The sequence below is a fragment of the Macrotis lagotis genome, chromosome 1 (assembly GCF_037893015.1).
Source record: "Macrotis lagotis isolate mMagLag1 chromosome 1, bilby.v1.9.chrom.fasta, whole genome shotgun sequence".
Classification (NCBI taxonomy): domain Eukaryota; kingdom Metazoa; phylum Chordata; class Mammalia; order Peramelemorphia; family Peramelidae; genus Macrotis; species Macrotis lagotis.
In genome coordinates, this window is record NC_133658.1 from 380,678,365 (window position 1) to 380,699,997 (window position 21,633).

Genomic DNA, 21,633 nt, shown 5'->3' on the forward strand with positions numbered 1-21,633 from the left:
TCTTCATGATGCTTGTTTGACTATTGCTGCTAATCTTAGTAGGTCAGTGGTTCTCACTGCCCCAACTGCCTATACTCTTTCTTTCCCTTAATTTCCACTATCCACAGCAATGCATGAATAAACTTTTTCCCTAAATTCTTTTGGGTCAGAGTTGATCTTTTAAGTGAATTCTTTCACGTTCACTTGAACCTCTGAAACCCTTAACTGGTCACATTTCCTGCCAGCATTTTGACATGGATTATTGATGGACATGGATTGATGAACTCAACCTAGTTACTATTTTTATCCATGGCCCACAAAGGAAATGAAGACTAGAGAAGGAAATGGTTAACACATTAACAGAACTTTATAGCTAGTATATTTATCTTTTTTTTTAGGGTTTTTTTTGTAAGGCAAATGGGGTTAAGTGGCTTGCCGAAGGCCACACAGCTACTTAATTATTAAGTGTCTGAGACTGGATTTGAACCCAGGTACTCCTGACTCCTAGGCTGGTGCTTTGTCCATTATGCCACCTAGCCACCCCTAGTATATTTATCTTAACCACTGGTTTTTCCCCCTTCTTAACACCAATAGAGAAAATACTTGAATATCTTATTGTATGCCACAACCCACTGACCCTTCTATTTCCTAATCATGAGCTCCTGTATATGCCTTTGATTTAAAAAAAAAAGGAATGAGAGATTATCCCTCTGAAAGAGATATCAATTTTTAAGGTGGCCAACCAATTTTTTTCATAAGCAGAATCAATGTATATCTTTACTATCGTTTATTAAAGAGAAATATCATTCCAATGCATATTCGAAAGAAAATGAAAAGGCATGGATAAGTTCTTACAGTTTTTACAGCTCATGGTTTTAATATTAATTGACTTTCTTTGAAGAAAAAAAAGAGATCCAGCATTTCAGTTATTACTTAATTTAACCACGATTCCTTAGGAACTAAATAAATTTGCATAGCAGAACTTCTTGAAGTCAACTGCTATGGGGAATTATTAGCAATCTACTTCATTATCATAACTGCCTTGATATTGTTGCTATCTTGGCTTCTGACTAGTTGTTTAAAAAAAATAAGAAAATTGTATTTGTATATTACCGATATTTTCCAATGTTTTCCTCCTACCATCTACTCCCAGACATATCTAAAAGATAGATATCCCCAAAATGAGAAGTCCTGGTTGAGTTTGACTTGTTGGAAATACATATGTTAATTTTCTCAGAGTTTGTCCTAATCAAGGACAAAAGTTACCAGAGGTTTTGGCCTTAGGAAAGAGCAAAACAGAATTGGGCTGACAAGCATATTTAATTAAATTTAACTACCCTGGATTGGATGAGAGGATTCCATAACTCAAATAGCAGTTTCCATTAGGAGATGTGTCACTTCTGGCTTGTCCCAAAGAAAGGTACAGATATCAACACAGAATAGGGAGGGGGTAAGGTATGAATGAGAACCCAGTAAGAAGAGGAGAGTCTTAGAAGATCTTTCAGTCAAATATATACCTAGAAGGGCCTTCCTATGGGATTAGAAGTTTTGTTTTATCTCAAGGGAGTCATGTCTAAGCACATTTCTCAAAAACTAATTGGCTTTAAAAACAAAACAAAACAAAAAACAAAGTGGGCAGCTAGGTGGCATAGTGGACAAAGTACCAGCCTAGGAGTCAGGAGTACCTGGGTTCAAATCCAGTCTCAGATACTTAATAATTACCTAGTTGTGTGGCCTTGGGCAAGCCACTTAACCCCATTTGCCTTGCAAAAACCTAAAAACAAAACAAAACAAAAAAAACTAATTGGCTTAATTAACAGGAGGTACTTTGGTTGGACCTTTCCTGTTCCTCTCTGTTCCCTAATTTGATCAATAGGAGAATTTATTAAATGAGTGAATTTCCAGTCACTTGTTAAATATAAGTTAGACTTATTTTCTTTTGCCTATATATATATATATATATATATATATATGTGTGTATATATATGTATATATCTATGACATTTATTATATTCTCCATTCTACATCCAAGTTCCCCACTTCTGCAAAGAAGCAAGAAAAAGTTCCTTTTCATTTTTCCGGAACGGAAGTGGTTTATTATCATTTTATAGCATTCAATTTTATATAATCTGGTCTAAAAGCCTTCAAACTCATAGAAAAATTGGGATGTGAGAATATTATAAACATCTTTCCCAAAGAATATTGAACCCTTATAGAGAAACATATGAGCTTTCATTTGAAATCATCCTGGCAAGTCTCTCCTCTTCACGGATCTAGGATTAGTAAGATTTGCTCACACCCGCATCTGTCCTCCTTTCTTTTGTCAATTGGTTTGTGTTCTGTTCACCACTCCCCATACTTGGGGAAAGGCAATGTGCTCTACAGGAAAATCAATGTTCTCCTCAGACCCAAGTTGTAAGAGTAGTCGCTGGGCTGGGGAAAATTTATTTTTTCTAGTCTGTCTGTCTTTCAGTCAGTATTCAATTTCTATCCTCATTTGTGACCAGCTTCCTGCTTCTTCAGCTGGGGAAAACACCTTTATTATAAGCTCTTCACGGACGTTTTATTTATAACACCTGGAGATACAATTCAATTGTCAATTAACTATACACTGAAAGCAGTGCACATCAGGTGTATTTCATAGCCTTACCTGCCATGATAAAAGCCATTCTTTCCAGCTGAGGGGAGGAAAGCTGAAGACTAATGAGGAGAAAAAAAGAAAGAGGGAAGATAAAAGGATTTTTTTAAAGTTCCTCTTCCCCTGTCAATAAGTAATAGAGGGAACCTCAAAGCTGCTTATAGCACACTGAATTTTTCCCCCTCCAATGTCGCTGCTGAAACAAATGGAAGACTCAGCTTCATTTCACTTGGATCTTGCAAAGGATTTTAAGGGAAGCTACAATATATGAGAGCTGATTTAAAGTATTCTGTTTTCTTTAGGCGTGAAGTACAATCTCTGAATTAACTTCAAAGAGACTGAATCCTGATGCAGATAAGAGGAGCTTAGATTTAGCAGCCGAGCAGCCCTTTCAAGACCTTCAATTGGATCCCATATGCTAAAGCCACATTTTCCTATGGGAGGGAGGGTAGAGAGGAGGAGGAATGAAGATGAATGACTCTTACCTGAGTGCGAGAATAGGACAAAAATATTTGGGAGAATGATAGCATAATTCTGATTGTCTGGGTGAAGCACCTAATTTAAAATGAACCCCATAAAAGAAAAAGAGAGACTTAATTGGTTTGCAAATAAACACAGATAATATCCTACTATTTTTCTCTCTCTCCTCTGCCATCTCCCCTCTCTTCCAAACAAGGAATCACAGTGTTGACATGAATTTTTAAAAATTCCTATTCATATACATAGAAATATACATATGTGTGTGATATATGCACACATGCATATATTCTTTCATTTATATTTTCTGGGTGTATAACTCCTTCTTTTTCATTGCCGTGGTATTTTTATTTGCAGATTTATGATAGTGCTCTTAGAAAAATAATTCCTATTCTCTCATGAGTGAGGAAGAAGATTATTCTATAGTCAGCAGACCACATGCAACCAATTTATTAAACTAATTTTTTTGATTAAAGCTATTTTATGTCAACATATTCACTTCAACTCAGTTGGAATTTAAGATTTTTTCATAACTTGCAAAGTAGATGAATCAAAAATGCAAAGAACTCATGTGTTTATCCATTTAATTAAAAACATAATCTGCAACATAACTGCAGAATATCACCTATGAATTAAAATGCTAATTTCTTTCAAGAGTAGAACTTATTTGATGTTCCCCTTTCCCACAGTAAGAAATACACAACAGAGGGATGTAGAAGTCTGACTCTCAGATGCAAAACTAATTAAGTAAAATAACCATTATTTGAAAATAATGAAAACAGCAGTTATGCCATTGTACTTTTTAAAGCAATGAGAACATACACTAAAGTAATCTGGACCCCTAAGCAATGAGCTAGAAAAGTCTTGCCTAGAATGTGAATATTTAACATAGAACAATTTAGAGCTATAACTATTGCTCTGATAGGAAGGAACTGCAGGTGTTCTTCCTCTACCCTAACATTTATTTTCCTGTGTTACATAACCAAATGGCATATTTTAAAGATAACATGGGTCTTAAATCCCAAAACCTCAGTCTGGGTAAGAAAAGAAAATATACAAAAGATGTTTAATGGTACAATTGTCAGCATTATGATTTTCCATCTAATATGTTGTAAAAGGATATCTTTCTTTAAAAAAACAAAACTAAAAATTTATTTATGGTCTCTGCAGAAATTTGCTTATAGCCTTTCTGCTTCTTACTAGGACAACTTTCTATTGTTATAGCTACTATTGTTTCATTTTCAAGATTGGGGATTGAGAGAAATAGGACATGGGTAGAGAAGAAGTCAAATTGTTGGTTCTCCAATATTTCTTTTCTCTTTTCCCCTCATCCAAAAACCTTTCTTGCCATCCATCCACCAAAACTATTGCTGATCCAAAATTACTGTCAAGGTAGCAATGACATGAAGCACATGTGACTTTATGACTCTGGACCTACTTTACCTGAGGACTATTTATGATCTCAGCATGTCTTCCCAAAGCTACCAAGGAAGAGGACCAATCATATTTCCTCTCTTCAAATATCTCTGTGCAACTCCCTGCAGATCTCATCAAATTCCAACGTGATATTGAACCCATAACTCAGAAATCTTGCTTCAGGTTCTACTATTAACTTCCTAAGGTTAACTTGTTTGGAGTTTTCAATTTAACCTGTATTTTCCCATAGCTTTTCCCCCTATTCCTATGGACAAAGAGAAGTTTCTACTCTTAAAAAAATGGTCCTGGGCATGGGCAGATTCCTGGTGTGCCTATAAAGTTGCCTGTCTGCTTTGATATCAGCTTCCCTTTTAATTGCAGTGTTGTTTTGTGGGTAGAAATGTCATAGCAGGATCTTTCCTTTTGCTGTCTATAGGACTACTTTAGGGTCTGCCTTAATAAAGTCCTCTAGGAATATTTTCACCACTGTGCAGGGGGTGAGAAGAGGATATCTTATTAAATCTGTTTCTCACTATGTTGAGAAGGTATGGTGGAAACCAAGGCAGGTGAGGGTTACTTGAGAGGGAGGTATATCTGCCTTTTGAACCTCTCATTCTAGTGAGCCCAGACCCATCATTACTATTTCCACCCTCTACCAAGGAAACTCTTCCACTGAGCCTAGCAGGGTGAGAGAAATAGTTACTGTCTCATGTGGTGCTACTCCCTGCCTCTGACTGCAGGATCTGCTCTTCCATACATGCCAATGCCAGATTACATTACATTCAGAGTCTGGTACTGACAGCAAGAGCCACGGTTGGGAGGTTGCACATAGAAAACAATATGAATAGAACAGAAGGGATTCCTTATCTTAAAAGAGGTAAATGAACTCAACAGCCAGGTCTGTATTTAGGAGTTATGTTCCCAGGGCAGTCACAACTCTACCACCAAGAATTGATTAAATTAAATGTCAATTATATATCTATAAGACTAGGGATGGTGGTAGCAAGGATTCATTTCTGTTCCTGAAACTGCCTAGATTCCCATCTCCACCAACACTGACTTATAGCAAGTCTCTGGATTTCATCTAGGATAAAGGGTCCTGTAGGGAAACCAGCTCTTTGTGGAACTGCAGGTTTCTTGTGCAGCAAATCCCACTAGTCAGAAAGCAGTGATTTCATGATTTATTAGTATTCAAACAAACTCTATATAGATTCTCTCTTTCCCAGTTTTGTCCTTAATATTCTATAGCTATTCCAATCTTTTACGTGCCTAGATTTCTTCTTCATACAGATCCATATGTGAAACTCCAAAACCCTCCAGGCTCACTCTAAAGGCACTTCTCATTTTGACATGGTCATCTCTACATTTTACTCAATAAAAATGATGAATTATTAAGTTAATATAACTTTAAAAGGGAAACTGTGGGAGTTAGAAGCCATATAGCAGGATATCTTTATATAATATGAAATTAAAATAAGCATCATATTCACAGTTCAACTATAAATTAAATGATGATATTCTTTTTTCCATCTTCAAGGGAGTTAGGCATGTTTATTTATTTTGTTTGCTTAAAAATAATAATTCATCTATGGTTTCTGCTAGTTAGAAGAATAGAACTCAGGTACCCTTAATTCTTGTGAATCTTCAACTATTTCATAATTCACATGGCTCAATATAGCTAAGTATGTTTACATTTTAAATAATCCAGGCTTATAATAGGTAGGCTTTGACCTCAGAAAATTTTCTCCAACTATGTTTTCAAATATTCTGAGGGAAATTTTTAAGTACTTAACTCTTTTATTTTCCTGGGGGGGATATTTGTATGATACACCCTATATAATGGATTGTAGCACTCTTCACTATAGATTTCATTTACCTTTTTTCTCTCCACTGTTCCCATCCCTTCATGAAATCTTAGATTGGGGCCAAGGTAGAATCAAACTACATTTGCTTAAAGACTTTTACTAAGAGAGAACCCAGTCATTTCATTTTTTTTTTGATAACTCAGTTATAGGAAATTTTCCCTTAAATATACCTGTTTACAATTTCCACCCATAACTTTTAGTACTACTCTTTGGAAACAAGCAGAACAAGTGAATACTTTTTAAACATGTGGCTCCTTCAAATATTTGATGACAGATGTCATGCCTTCCCTAAATCTTCTTTCTCTTCTCCAGGCAAAAATTCTCCAATTCCTTCAAGTAATCCTTAAGGCACAGTACTATGCTGAAAGCAGCCCTATAGATGCTGTCTGGCTAATCGACATCTTTTCTAAAATGTCCTTCCCAAAACTGAGAGCAATATTCCAGATGTAGTCTGATGAAGGTCAAATATATTAAGACCCTCACTTCTTTGATTCTACACAAGGTAACCTAAGATAGTAATTATTCTTTTTTTAATGTAATGACTAATACTGAATTTTCAATGGACAAAAATGCCAGATATGTATAGTCAAACTATTACCTATGTATACTTCATTTCCTGTGTACCTGTAATGTTACATTTTTGTTTTAAATCAAATTTGACTTTAATGACTCTCTGGGAGAGGCCCTGAAATCTCTGTGGTATGCTTAACTTCTATCTTTATGCTCTCTTTTAGTGATCTCATCAGCTCCAGGTTCAAATATAATCTCTTCAAGATGGCACATATAAAGATATACATATATTTACATATGTATATGAGATTGTATGTCTATCAAACGTTTTGAACTACATGTTCCATTAGTGTCTTATACTTAACATGATCAAAACCAGAACTCATTATGTTTCATAAAACCCATCTTTCATAATTCTTGATTTTTCTCAATTGAATCACCATTTTCCCAATCATTCAGCTTTTGAACCTCAAAGTTATCTCCTACTCATTCTTCATACTTAGTATACAACCAGCTGCTAAGTTTGTCCATTTGGTCTCTACAATATTTCTTTCATCTCTTCCCTTTTATCTTGGTTACCTATTTCATTACAGTGCTTGTCATCTTCTGTCAGGACCATTAAAATAGCCTCCTACTTGGTCTCTCTTTTCCAGTTCTCCCCTCTTTCTAACTCTTCCTCCAGAGAGACCAGATTACAATTTTGTTCAGTAAACTCTGGTGGCTCACTGTTTATCTTTATTATCTATGGCATGTAAATTCCTTTATAAAATAGCTCTAACTAACCTTTAGGTATATCTAATATTACTGATCTTCATGCATCAGCCTTCTTGCAATTCCTCACATAACAATATTCCATCTCCTAGTCTCATGTTGCATAGGCTATCCCTTTACATAGAATGAAATCCTTTTGAATTTATGTCTCTGAAAATCTTTAGTTTCCTTCAAGGTTTAACTCAACCATGATCTCCTGTATGTGGCTTTTCCTGAAGCCTCTGTCTCTTCGTGTCAACTCAGCACCATTGTGGATATTTATTATACATATATTTATATGTGTAAACATTGCTACCACCACTACTCCTTTGGAATATAAACTATTTGATGGCAGTGATTGATTTTTGGTCATGTAGCCACAAAGTCGATTCATTGAGACCCAATTTAGAGCTGGAAAACCTGAGGCTGAGAGAAGGCATTGTGTTAAGCATTGTAAAGAGGACTGAATTTAGAATCAGAGAATTTTGGTTCAATTTTAGGGTGTGATCATTACTATTTGTTTATGGAACTTTGAAAGACTCACTTCAGCTCTCTTTCCCCCCCCCTTACTGCCCCCTTTATTTATTTTTAATTTGTTTATTTATTTATTTCCATGCACATGTATTTTCAAGTTACAAAATTTCCTTCCTTCCACCCTGCCTGCCCACCCCCTTCCCCTCAGCAGCAGTCAGGTTAGCATTGTACATACATATTTTGTATAAACATGTTTACATATTAGTCATTTTCAGCAGGAGTAATTAGGATTAAGGGAATGGGTTATGTAAGAGATAATTTTTATAAAGTGTTCATCAGATTCTGAGAGGTTGGTTTTTCTTTTTTCTTTTTTTGGTTTTGTTTTGTTTTTCTTCCTCTGGATGTGGATAATATTGTCTAGCTGGTCTAATACAGTTGTCCTAGCTCTCTGAACTGCTGAGAGGAGTGCTTCCATCAAGGTTGATCATCTCACAAGGCTGTTGCTAATCCGTACATTTTCTATTGGTTCTGCTCCCTCTGCTCAGCATCAGATCCTGCAAGTCAATCAAGGCTTCTCTAGAGCACAACTACTTATGGTTTCTTATAGAACAATAATATTCCATAGTATTTGTATACCATAACTTATTTAGCCATTCCCCAATTGATGGGCATCCCCTCAATTTCTAATTCTTTTCCACCAGAAAAAGAGCTGCTATGAATATTTTGGAACACGTAGGACTATTTCCATCTGGATATAGACTTAGAATTGGAATTCCTGGGTCAAAAGCTATGAACAGCTTTATTGTTCTTTGGGCATAGTTCCATATAGCTCTCCAGAAATGTTGGAGCTGTTCACAACTCCACCAGCAAAGCATAAATGTCCCAATTCTCCCACTACCTCTACAGCATTGATAGTTTTCCCTTTTTCTCATCTTGGCCAATTTGATAGGTGTGAGATGATATCTCATTGTTGTTTTAATTTGCATTTCTCTAACCAATAATGATTTGGAACATTTTTGCATATGATTATATATATAGCTTTAATTTCTTTATTTGAAAACTATCTATTCATATCCTTTGATCATTTATCACTTGGGGAATGACTTGTGACCTTATAAATATGATGAAATTCTCTATATAGTATAAAAATGAGACTTTATCAAAACTCCTAGTTGTGAAGATTGTTTCCCAGCTTTCTGCTTTCTTTCTGATTTTGGCAGAATTGATTGTATTAGTACAAAAGCTTTTTAATTTAATATTGTCAAAATCATTCATTTTGGATTTTATAATGTATTTTAATTCTTGTTTTGTCATCACTTAAGCTCTCTTGCCCAAAGTTTAGTACAATGCCTGGAATTATCAACACTTATTAAATAAATTCTGATCACATTTCCTTATGTATAAAATGAGTCATCGAACTTTCCCAAAGCTTTCTAGAACTATTTGTGACACCTGAAGAAAGGTGGCAACTAGGATTAGTTTTCCTTTTCTACAAAAAAAAAAGTTCTGACTACTAAAGTATAACAACTCGGAACAAAATCCTTATGATGTATTATAGTATGTAACTTGCCAAAGATTGCGTATCTGATAAATACTTGAGTCAAAGCTTCATCTTAAATCTTCTAACACTAATTCTAGTAGTCTCTTAATGATCATTTTAAAATCAAACTTGCAATTTTGTTAATATTCAAAATTTTGTTATTATCTACTCTAAAACTTATTATCTTGGAGATTAACCATACTTAGGGTCTATAAAACTATAAAAGAATATCTAAATATTAAATTATTCTGTAACATTTGACCAAACCATTCTATACTTGTAGACAGGACAAATAAAGCTAGATTAGATGATAATAAAGTCAGGATGATTGAGAACTGATTGAATAACTGACTCAGTCATTGAAAGAGAAGTACTTAAAGATATGATAGCAATATATAGACAGGGCTCTAGTAGACTAACCTAGGAATCTTTCATTGTCCCTGTACCATTCAACACTTCTTTTCAGTGATGTGGATAAAGTTATTTAAAGTGTGCTTGTTAAATCTGTAGATGACACAAACCTGGGGTGGATAGCTAACATGTTGAATGTCAGAATCAGGATCCTAAAAGATTTCAAAAAGCTAGAATAAAGGGCTGAATTGAGTAAGATGAATTTAAATAGTGGTAAATGTATAATTCTACACTTGGTGATATAATCCAGACATATCTGAAGACAGAATATTTCAGAGCTATGCAGTTACCCTCCTCCCCAACCCCAATTCTCTGATTCCAATTTGTATGACTGATAGAACTTTCATACCAAGAACAATAAATCATTTAATTTCAAGGAGGCAAACAGAGAACCACAGAGTTTATTGAACAAGAGAATAACAAGGTCTCTCTGGAAGATGGATTAGAAAGAGGAGAGAATTGCAATAGAGAGAGCAATAAGGAGGCTATTTTAATGGTGGCAAAGATGGAAGGGAAGAGATGAAATATTGAAGAGGCTCAATAGATAAACAGCTGCTGCATGGACACTAAGTACAGTATTATAAAGTGTTCATCAGATTCTGAGGGGTTGGTTTTTCTCTTTTGTTTTGTTTTGTTTTGTTTTTCTTCCTCTGGATGGGGATAGCATTGACCATAGCTAATATAATACAGTTGTCTTAGCTCTCTGAACTGTTAAGAGGAGCTGCTTTTATCAAGGTTGATCATCTTTCAACGATCCTTCTCACTTCTTTGATGACTGTGTCTTTGAAGCCTATACAAATATATAGGAATTCATACCCTCATATAAATAACCTGAGCATATATATATATATATATATATATATATATATAATTTCTTTAATCAATTACTCATTTGTAACATCTAAAGAGAGTTGAAAAGTATAACTTTCCTATTTCCATAAAATGAAGTTATAACTACTGTGTTGATGATGAAGATAAGGATGTTTGTCCTTTGTTCTCAAAGAAGACCATGAAATCATGGAGATTATGCCATGAAATTCACATGAATTGGATTTGAGTGAGTGAGGGGATGTTGTGCAAAATCACTATTCTCACTTTCTCCTCCTAAATCATCTAGGTCTAGTAGCCAGTTGTGTATCAAGACAACTGGAGATGGCCCTGAAATCGAGACAATTGGTGTTAAGTGACTTGGCCACAATCACACAGCTAGTAAATGACAAGTATCTGAGGTCAAATTTGAACTCAGGTCTTCCTGACTCCAGGACTGGTGCTCTATCCACTGTACCATCAACTTTCTATAGTATAACAATCTATACTCATGAGAAATTAACTCCTTAACTGCTAGGTCTAATTCTGTATGCCTTTTATTTTGTTCTCTCCTGTACTAGATAATGGATATTTTAAATTAAGATTTATGCCAATTCCTTAAAAGCATATAAAAATTTATTGCTTTGCCCAAGACTGCTGAAATAGATTGGGCCATAGAAGTTTCAAAAATTAGCTTAACAAGTTTCAAGATGAGGGATAAGTTATAACACAAAAAAAAGAAATTTTTGAAGGAAATGATTTGGGAAAATACAAGCAAAATATGAATTATTGTGTGATATAGCAGCCCAAAAACTTAATGGTAAGCTTTTGTTGATTAAAAGAGGCTTAGTGTCTACAAAGAGGAAGAAAACAGCTCTCCTTTATTAGTCCTAGTTAGACCATATATGATGTGATGAGTTTAACCTTAAAGAAAACTAAGTATTCTCAGTTGGGGAAGGAGTTCATTAGAGGTACTATAAATCCCTTCACAAGATATTTCTACCAAAACTTTTTATCCATATCATATATTACTGATGTTCATTCCAACCTTTTTGCTCTTCCTTACATACAACATCCTATCTCCTAGCCCTATCATGTTACACAGGCAGGCATATATAATGAATGAATATCAGTAATATATCAGCTAGAAAGATTGGATATAGTCATCTTGAGAAAAGATTTGCATGTCAAACAGAAGATTCTAAAGGTAAACAGAACCACTGGAGTTTATTGAACAAGAAAATAACAAGTTCTCTCTGTAAGATGTATTAGAAAGAGGAGAGACTTGAAATAGAGCAATAAGGAGGCTATTTTAATAGTGGCAAGGATAGAAGGGAAGAGATGAAAGAACTATTGTAGAGGTTCAATGGATAAACTTAGCTGCTGGATGGACACTAAGTATAAAGGAGAATGAGGAAAAGATAACTCTAAGGTTTCAACACTGAATAACTAGAAAATTGCTGATTCCATTGAGAAAAATAGGGAATTGTGAAAGAGTTATGGATTTTATGAACCAGATAATGAGTTTTGATGTTGGATATATTTTGTTTGAGTTATTGATGGCTCAACATGTGTATGGATACATGAGTTCTTGGAAAAAAGTTCATATTTGAGGAAGTGTTTTGAGAGTTTCCTTGGAAAGGAAGGAGTAATAACATCAAGAGCTGAATTTGAAGTACATATATGAGGAGAAAGAGAAAGCAGATCTGAGCTATAGAAGAGAAAGGAGGCATTTAGGAGGACCATTGCCCCTACAGACATCTTCAAGTAGAAGGCTCAGGTGAATGCCATCAATTGAATCTTCCCTTCTTAAAGATTGAGGGAGATTTCAAAAAGGTCTCCTCTCCATCCTGTTATGTTTCCCTCTGGGCTTGCATTCTCTAACTCCTTTATTCAAGCATCTCTGATAATTTGAATTTTCTCTCAAATACAAAGAATTTAGGTGCTAACAAGAGACAAATACAGTTCTAAAATAAAACAGAGAATCAAACCTCTGACTAAATTAATTCTTAGGAATTTTCTTAATTGAAGGCTGTGAGTTACTGTTTGTTTAATATAATTCCCTAAAGTAGCAAAGGAGGGAAACATGCAGACATGTGCTCATTATATTGTCTCTCACCCCAGGTCCATTTAACTTCCTTTCTTTTAAAGTAGATTTTTGATACTATATTCAAAATAATTGATTTACTTTGTGATCTTATGTATTTTATATTATTTTACTCTAAAATTTAAAAGCATTATTCTGAGGCAGCTAGGTGGAGCAGTGGATAGAGCACCAGCCCTGGAGTCAGGAGTACCTGAGTTCAAATCCAGCCTCAGACACTTAATAATTATCTAGCTGTGTGGCCTTGGGCAAGCCACTTAACCCCATTGCCTTGCAAAAAAACCCCTAAAAAATGCATTGTTCTGAGCAGGGGTCTAGAGGCTTTGCCAAACTGCCAAAGTGGTTGAAACAGACAAAAAAAAGGTGAAGAACCCTGCTCTAGACTTAAAATAAGCTAATTATTATACAGAGCATTCTACCTGTGTCCTGAATTTTTAAAAAATAGGAATAAGGGGTAGAAATTGAGGAAAAGTACCTCTGGGTTACCTCATATGAGGGTGGGCAATCTTAAGAGGTTTTCAAAGTGGATGTATATGGTAAAGTCCCCCTCATTGGAGATCTTCTAACAAGTGATCTATAATTGCTTGATAGAGATATTGTAGCAAAGAAAGGTAGCATGAACTACCTCATTGGACCTTTGCAATTATGAAGTTTGACTTTATTTTAAGAAATTTTGGCAGGTGGCTAGAAGAAAAAAATGAATGATAGAAAGAAGATCAAAGGAGAATCACTTTCTTCTTCCCTAAAAACTTGCAAAAAACCAGTTGAAAAGTTAAATTAACAAACATTTATTACATGCTTCCTGATCTTAGGAAGGTGGGAAAAACAACATCTACATATGAGAAAATACAAAATAGACACTACTATATTTGAAAACATGTTCAACTCATAATTAGACAGGAACACAGCAGGACCATTATTGACTCAGTCAGCTAGCTTTCTTCTTAATTATAATTTCTATTCTTCCACATTATACTATGGAGGAATGGGGCAATGGATAATAGATGACCTAATGATGCCAATTCGCTAGCTCTACTGAATATTTTGCCACCATGTTTTTAGAGCACCACTTTTTGATGCTATATTTCACTAGGGGTCATAGGGTTAATAGGATGTTAGTTAATGTGATAAGGCACTCCATTGCTTTATAGTTTATCTGTTGAGAATTTCAGCTTTTAATGCTGCCATTACTTGCTGAGGAAATCAATAATTTCATCAGCGTAATAGGGCTGCTGCTTCAGGATCAAACTGATTATGTGGAATGTCTGGGGGGTGATATTAGAGTTGTCTTTGAACACTCTGAGCAAGGGTCAACCTTAATATTTGTACCAAAATTCTAAAGTCAGATGTAAGAGTGCTCTTGAAGTAGACCAATAAATTGTAGAATAAATGTGATTGAAATGGGAAAGGAAAGAGTTGTTATCAAATGAAGAATTGAGGGCAGCTGGAAATCACATTCAATAAGTATCTGTCAAACACCTACTGTGTGCTAGACTTTGTGTGTGAGAGAACATACTTCAAAATATTTCTGGAATTAGGTTGACTTTTTTTTTGGTAACTGGATATTTCCACATATGTAGGAAAAAGGGGAGGAGAAAGAGGATTGTACCCGAATGTAAAAATCTCTATTGTATACAGATGACTTTCAATTAAAATGTATAAATATCAAAATTATTCTACTCTTTCTGACTGTCCATATTTTTCTTTGCATTTAAAAATTGCTTTCATGATCCTTTTTTTCTTCCTTCTTTACTTCCTGCCTTTTTGGTTACCCTGACCTTTATCCCCAAACAGAACTGACATCTCACTGCCCCATAATTCATGGTCTGTATAGGTTCTATTTTGCCTTTCCATTTAAGCTGCTTTAGGGAACTATTTCTAGTAGCCATTTCCCAAGGTCCTCTATAATCTCTGCATCTATTTTTATTTGTCTTTTCCATTATTAATTTTTCCTTTCCATCTAGGTCTGCATGCACTATAAGCCAGGTTATTGAGACAACTATAGAGCATAGCAGTTCTAAAATTTTTTTTAAGTATTTTCTTTTTTAATTTAAATTTTTTTGTTTATTTTATTTTTAATTATGGAATAAAAATATTCTATAACATAGTATAATAAAAAGGACAATTTCAAGTGAAACTGCAAATCTATTGTTTATAACTTGTTCCTTTCAAATACATAATAGCTATCATGTAAATTTCTTTCTCCCCACTTTTCCTCTTCCTCTCCTACCCTAGATATGGCTATCATTAGATAGATAGGTGTGTTTCTTTGTAAAATCATTCTATACATATACATATACATATACATATACATATACATATACATATACATATACATATACATATACATATACATATACATATACATATACATATACATATACACACACATATACATACACATATACATATACATACACACATATACATACACATATACATACACACATATACATATACATCATATGCACGTGCACATGCATATACATATACATATACATATACATATACATATACATATACATATACATATACATATACACAATCATTTTATATATGTTCCTATTATCAGTTCTTTCTCTGGATGTTTTCAAACACTTAAAAATTATGGAAGACATCAGAGAGCTTTTATTTATTGGGTTATAGCTATCAATATTCACCATATTAGAAATTAAAATTAAAATACCTTAGTGCTTTTATAAAAATATTTTTGTCTTTGTGGACCCCCTGAAAGATACTTTGGGACTCTCAGAAGTCTCCAGACCACACTTTGATAACTGCTGGTAATGAAGAGAGCAATGGATTGGGAATTAAAAGTTGAAAGGTCTAGTCCTGGCTTTCCACTATCTACGTGACCTTGGGCAAGGGACAACTTCTCTGAGGCTTTGTTTTTTAAAAATCTGTCAAATGAAAGAGTTGGATAAAATGATCTCTAAGGTCCTTTGCAGTTCTTACAATGAGTGAAATATCTCTTACATTATCTGGCCTTTAAAAAATACCGGAAATGCTGCTTCTTATAAGGTATATCTTTTCTTAAGATGTTTTAATTTGTATGTTCTCTCCATTTTTCCAAATAGTTAATTTACCATCATTAAAAATTAATCATTTCCCATGAAGTTCCATTTCTCTTTACCTCTTCCCTCCTTTTAAATAGCATCAATAAGCAAACTATCACAATTTTAGTAGCATTGAACTGTTCTGAGGAATTATATTTTGAGAGAAATTTGTTTCTATTAACTTCCCTTTTAATTTCAGGAAAATCAAATGGGTATTGGGGGATGTGGTTTGGTAAAATGAAATTCATTTCCATACTCCTCATTCTGTAGAAGGGTGGAGAGAGCTTACTAGGCTAAGCATCTGGTTCAAACATTTAGACTCTCTAGAAGCAGAGGCTCAGATCTCAGCAGGATCAACTCAGCCATTCATCCTTCCAAGGTAGATAAATTGAGTGGTGCACAATTTAGAATGTGTGGGTCTTTCAGATAAGGCTGTAAAAAGGAAACTTTGTATGAACATTAAAGACTACATAGCACTCTATAGAGGAGTCAGGGTTTGCCCTTATGTCCTTGGCCTAAATTCCATCTTTCCTAAATGTATTACAGTTTGAACTATATCATTGAGCTCTGTTTTACTGAAGCTATTTTGGTATGGCTTTTCCAACTCTGGAATCCTTGAGAATGAAATAGACTTCATCAATATTTGCTCATAGTAACCCCAAGTTGGCTCTGGCTGCTATGCACAATAGCTGGCAGGTGAGAATTCAAACACCAGTGACTGGTATTCAGAAGAGGACCTCAGTATGAATGTGTTGAGCAATGGACATAGGATACTTAGAAAGGAAAAAAAAAAGGGGAACGGGTGCTAGCAGCCACTGAATTAGAAACAAGTATGTTTTACTTTTTATATAACTGGTTATTGAGTTAAGTAGTACACATCCTATACTTCACCTTGAATTTGAACATTAAAGTCATAAAAATGTATTTATGACTTAATTAAAAAGTCACAGAAGTAGAAGGGACTTAGAGTTTCTTTAGTTCAATATTTTTATTTTTCAAGTTTGGAGAACAGAGTTAGATTTATATTACCCATAGGAAAACAGTTTATTAATGACACAGTTGACAGTAGAGTTTAGGTCTCCAAAGTCTGAGTCTACTGGTCTTCCTACCATACCTAAGGGCCAGGGAAGTCTTTAATAATAATTCATATCCTTATGTTTGACTTGATAATCTTTACTAAGAGTATCATGCTTCAGTTTCCTGGAGAAATTATGAGGCTTACAGCAGTTAAAAGAACTACCCAGAAAGTACACAGGAGATAGGCAAAGATTAAAAATCCTCTGACTCCAGATTCAGCATTCTTTCCCCCTTCCTAGACTACCTCAAATGGATCTTTGGAGATGAATGTTTACTCAAGTTGTAGACAACTATTGAATCCAATTCTCCTCAACAATGTTTTGTCTAGAGCTTCGAAGTTTGCAAATTGCTTGTGTACATCAGCTTGTTTTATATTCACAACAATCCTGTGAGGGAAATGATATATACCATTATCAACATTTTTTTAGATTTGGGAATTGGAACTGAGAAAGGTTAAGTGTCTCTATCAGGATAAAACATCTAGTGTTTAAAGTAGGATTTGAATCTAGGTCTTGGTATCAAGAAGTCATGAGAAAAAACATGTAGCTTCAAACTATCAAGATGAACGTGTAATGAAGCTACTTTTCCTTGTAAGATCAAATAATAGCCAGTGAGATACACATGCATTTAAAAGAATGGCAGGATTTTTTGGTATATACCTGTCTTTCGATTATTAAGCTAGGGACATGAGCTGCCATTTACCTCTGAAAAAGAAAAAAACATGAGAAAAAGGATAAGAAGACCAATGAATTTAGGGATCCTATAGAAACAGAACAATGTGTACAAGGATGGATAATATAAAAGGAAGTTGGAAACCTATAGCATAGTGATTTGTAATCAAGCCAGAATTCTGTTGGGAAGTACAGTGTATAACTTTAAGTTACAATGCAAGGAAAATAGTACTGGAGAGTTAGAATTGATTTTGGATTTATCGGATGGCCCTCAATGTATTTCTATCAAGATATACTGACAATCCTTTTGTTGCTTGAATACTATAAAAAAAAAGTTACTCAGTTGTGATTATTTTCCCTATTCAAAAAACACACAAATAAACACAAATGAAATTTATATTTTTGTGTCCTGTAATGTGAAACTTCATATACAAATTATTCAAAATTCTTACTGTTCTCTCTATTAAATTTAGTAATTGCTAGACTTTCTAGAGGAAAGAATCTGGTGAATGTTTGTAAGGAACTAGTAAGACAAAGGCAGTGATGAAGATTAAGTAGAAAGAAGGAAATGTGAATTGTGGATTTTAGTTATGGAGATGAATCAGAGTTGGAATTAGGCTAAAACACAACAGAATTAGAGCTTCAGATCCAGAATGAATGGATGATTTAAGTCATCAGAATGACTGTCACTTGTAATTCTATCATGATTCCATTAAGGTAAGTTTATTCCTCACAGGAATATATTTATGTTTCTAAAAATAAATAAAGGCAAAAGGAAAAACAAAAAATCTTCAGCAGATGAGAAAGTAATGAATGCTGCTTATTATAAAGTATTCTCATTAATTAATCAACAGAATCACAGATTAATAATTTAGAGTGACTTTAAAGATTATTTGCTCCAGTTCATTTTATATGTCAAAAAACCAGGGCCCAAAGAGGTTAAATAAGTTGCCCATCATTACCCAAATATTAAACAGTATATTTAGGATTCAAAATCAAATTCTTTAACTTCAAGTTCAAGCACTCTTTCACTCCTTAGCAAAGGTAGGTAAAATAATTCTGGTGCAAAACTACTTAAAGTTTTCTTGTCCAATCATTCTAACTACTAGTTTTATTAATGTTGCTTGTTATCTAATGGAGACTTTATCTAAATGTTGCTTTATAGAATGGAATAAAGGATCATAATGCTCAGCAAAAATACTAAATAAAAGTAGCTATTTATAATACAAATTATAACAGGATAATATTCTAGAAGGGCAATCTGGGATTGAGGAAAATGGTTGATTCAGTCCATGAGGCTCATTTTGCTTCTGAATCAGCAGTTTCTGAGGTGGTTGAAGGACTTGGGTCAACTGGGGTCAGCTGAATGAAAAGTCAAACCCAAATCAACCATTAGGAAGGTCATTAGGAAGACAATTAGCACAGAGATTAACTCTGAGAGCAATGTTATTGACCTGAAATCTGGGGCAAAGCTAATGGACCACAACTCTCTGCTCCATGATCAGTCCATCTAAGTTGCCATCAAACAATAATCAAGGCAAAAAGGAACAGGACCTGTTCACACAGTCTCTTCTCAATTCAAACAACATCAAGTCATTGATAGTCACACTTATGCCCTTTCAGTCCTGTGTCATACACTCTGAATAAAGAGGAGATCTAATAAGTTTGTGCTTCATTTGTTTTTCTTCATTCCTCTCTGATACAGCATAGGTAACTAAGGTCCCCTGAATCCCACAATGTGAGTCTTTAGTTTCTCTGGGAGCTCATGATCATTCCCCTGGGAAAAGGTCAATTATGGCAGGTTCCTCCATTGGCTAAGCAGAAAACACCCATCCCAATTGCCTTCTGCAGGTTCTTCCCGTTTCTATAAAAAAGTGAGACTTGAGATTCTATGGAAAAGAAGATGGGGTAGGTGCATCTCATCTCTCCCAAATCATAAACTATCCTTTTACCACTTTCTACCTGACAACTCTCAGGTTATCCAATGTTTTTGAAGATAATATTTATGACTGCTTGTTCATTCCCTTTCTCTCCCCTAACTGGCACTAGCTCTAGTTCAGGTTCACATTACTGATTAAAAAAAATTTCCTAACAGTTTTACCTGCTTTCAGGCTATTCTTTCTATAATTTCTTTCACCTAGCTGCCAAACAACCTCTCTAAGGCATAGGTCTGATCATTTATGACCATCAATTACTGCTGAGTTAAAACAAAATAAAACAAAACAAACATAAAAAACAAAACATTCTGATTTTAAGGACTTCCCCAATATGACATGAATCTACCTTTCTAATTATATTTCAGATCATCTTCCTTCTTGAACTATATATTACAGACAGATCAGACTAAACTATTCCCTGAAATGGTTAGTTCATCTATTTGTGTGGCTTTATACTTATTTCTGGAATGCATATTATATCTTCATTTTTAGCTTCCCAAATCTTTGTTTTCCTCAGTTCAAGGACTGCCCCATCAGTACAACCCTCTTTTATAATGCTGTCTCTCCCAAACTGCCTTTTAATAACGAACCCCGGGGCAGCTAGTTTGCTCAGCAGACCTAAATCCAAATCTAGTCTCAGACACTTACTAGCTGTGTGACCCTGGGCAAGTTGCTTAACCTGTTTGCCTTGGTTTCCTCATCTGTAAAATAAGCTGGAGAAGAAAATGTCAAGCCACTGCAGTAGTTTTACCTAGAAAACCCCAAAGTGTATCATGAATAATTGGACATAAATGAACAACAAAAACAACAACAAAATACAAGGCAGGAGAGGATAAAGGAAATAAGTATCTTTATGACACCCAGTTTGTGTTAGGCACTATTTTGAGTTCTTTTTTACAAATATTTTCATACTTGATCCTCATAGAACCTTTAGAAGTATGTGCTGACATAACAGTATTTAGGATAATGTCTTATCTGCTGACAACTTTAATAAATATAATTTGATGAGTTTATAGACAGATGTAAAGAAGAGGCAATGTAATTTAGTAGATAAAGTACCAACCTTAGAGTCAGGAAGACCTAGGTTCATATGCTGACTCTGACACATAATAACTAGTTGACCATGGGCAAATCACTTTACTCTCAATTGGAGAGCTGGCACCATCACTGATAGATTCAAATGCCTGTCTGTATTGATGAAAAGAGCTTCCACAATGGGAGTTTCTCAAAGTGATGAATCACAGGTCCTAACCTCTCTGAAATATATTAGATATATTTATTACAGACCAAAACTCATATAAACATGTACTTATCTTTTAATATAAACAAGCATGCCAAATATTTATAAAGAAAGTTATATCAGTTCCATTTTTGAAGGTCTTCAAATCCTGAGCTCAAGAACCTTTTACATTTAAAGTGAAAATTATTCCTCACTTTTGTATCTGTTCCAGATTAATCATGGATAGGATTGAGTTTTGAGAAACCTATAGGAAGGAACATAAGGTGGAAAAGATGCTTCCATCGATTTCTATCATATGAAGCTTATTTACCCATTTGAAACACAACTGCATAGGAGTTACCTGGAATAAGCCAATTTTTAGGTGAAAATTATTTAATTTCTATCTTGAAAAAGTATGGAGCCTTCCTACTTAAGAAGTTCCTCAATCAGGAGGGGGAAGTTCTTTTGCTGGGACACTTTGAAATATACCAGAAAACAGGTTGGCTGGCAGGTTGGTTTGTGCTGCAAGATATTCTGACAGCCTGTCAAAGTTCCACTTTTCTCACATTCAACCAACTTCTCTTTTCTAAAGAAAGCATGAAATGTCAAAATGACAGGTGCCGAACGAAGCACAGCAGCAGCCAGCTTCTGGGCCTATTACCTTAGGAAGAGAATAGTTGAAAAGTTGTGCAAATGACATAT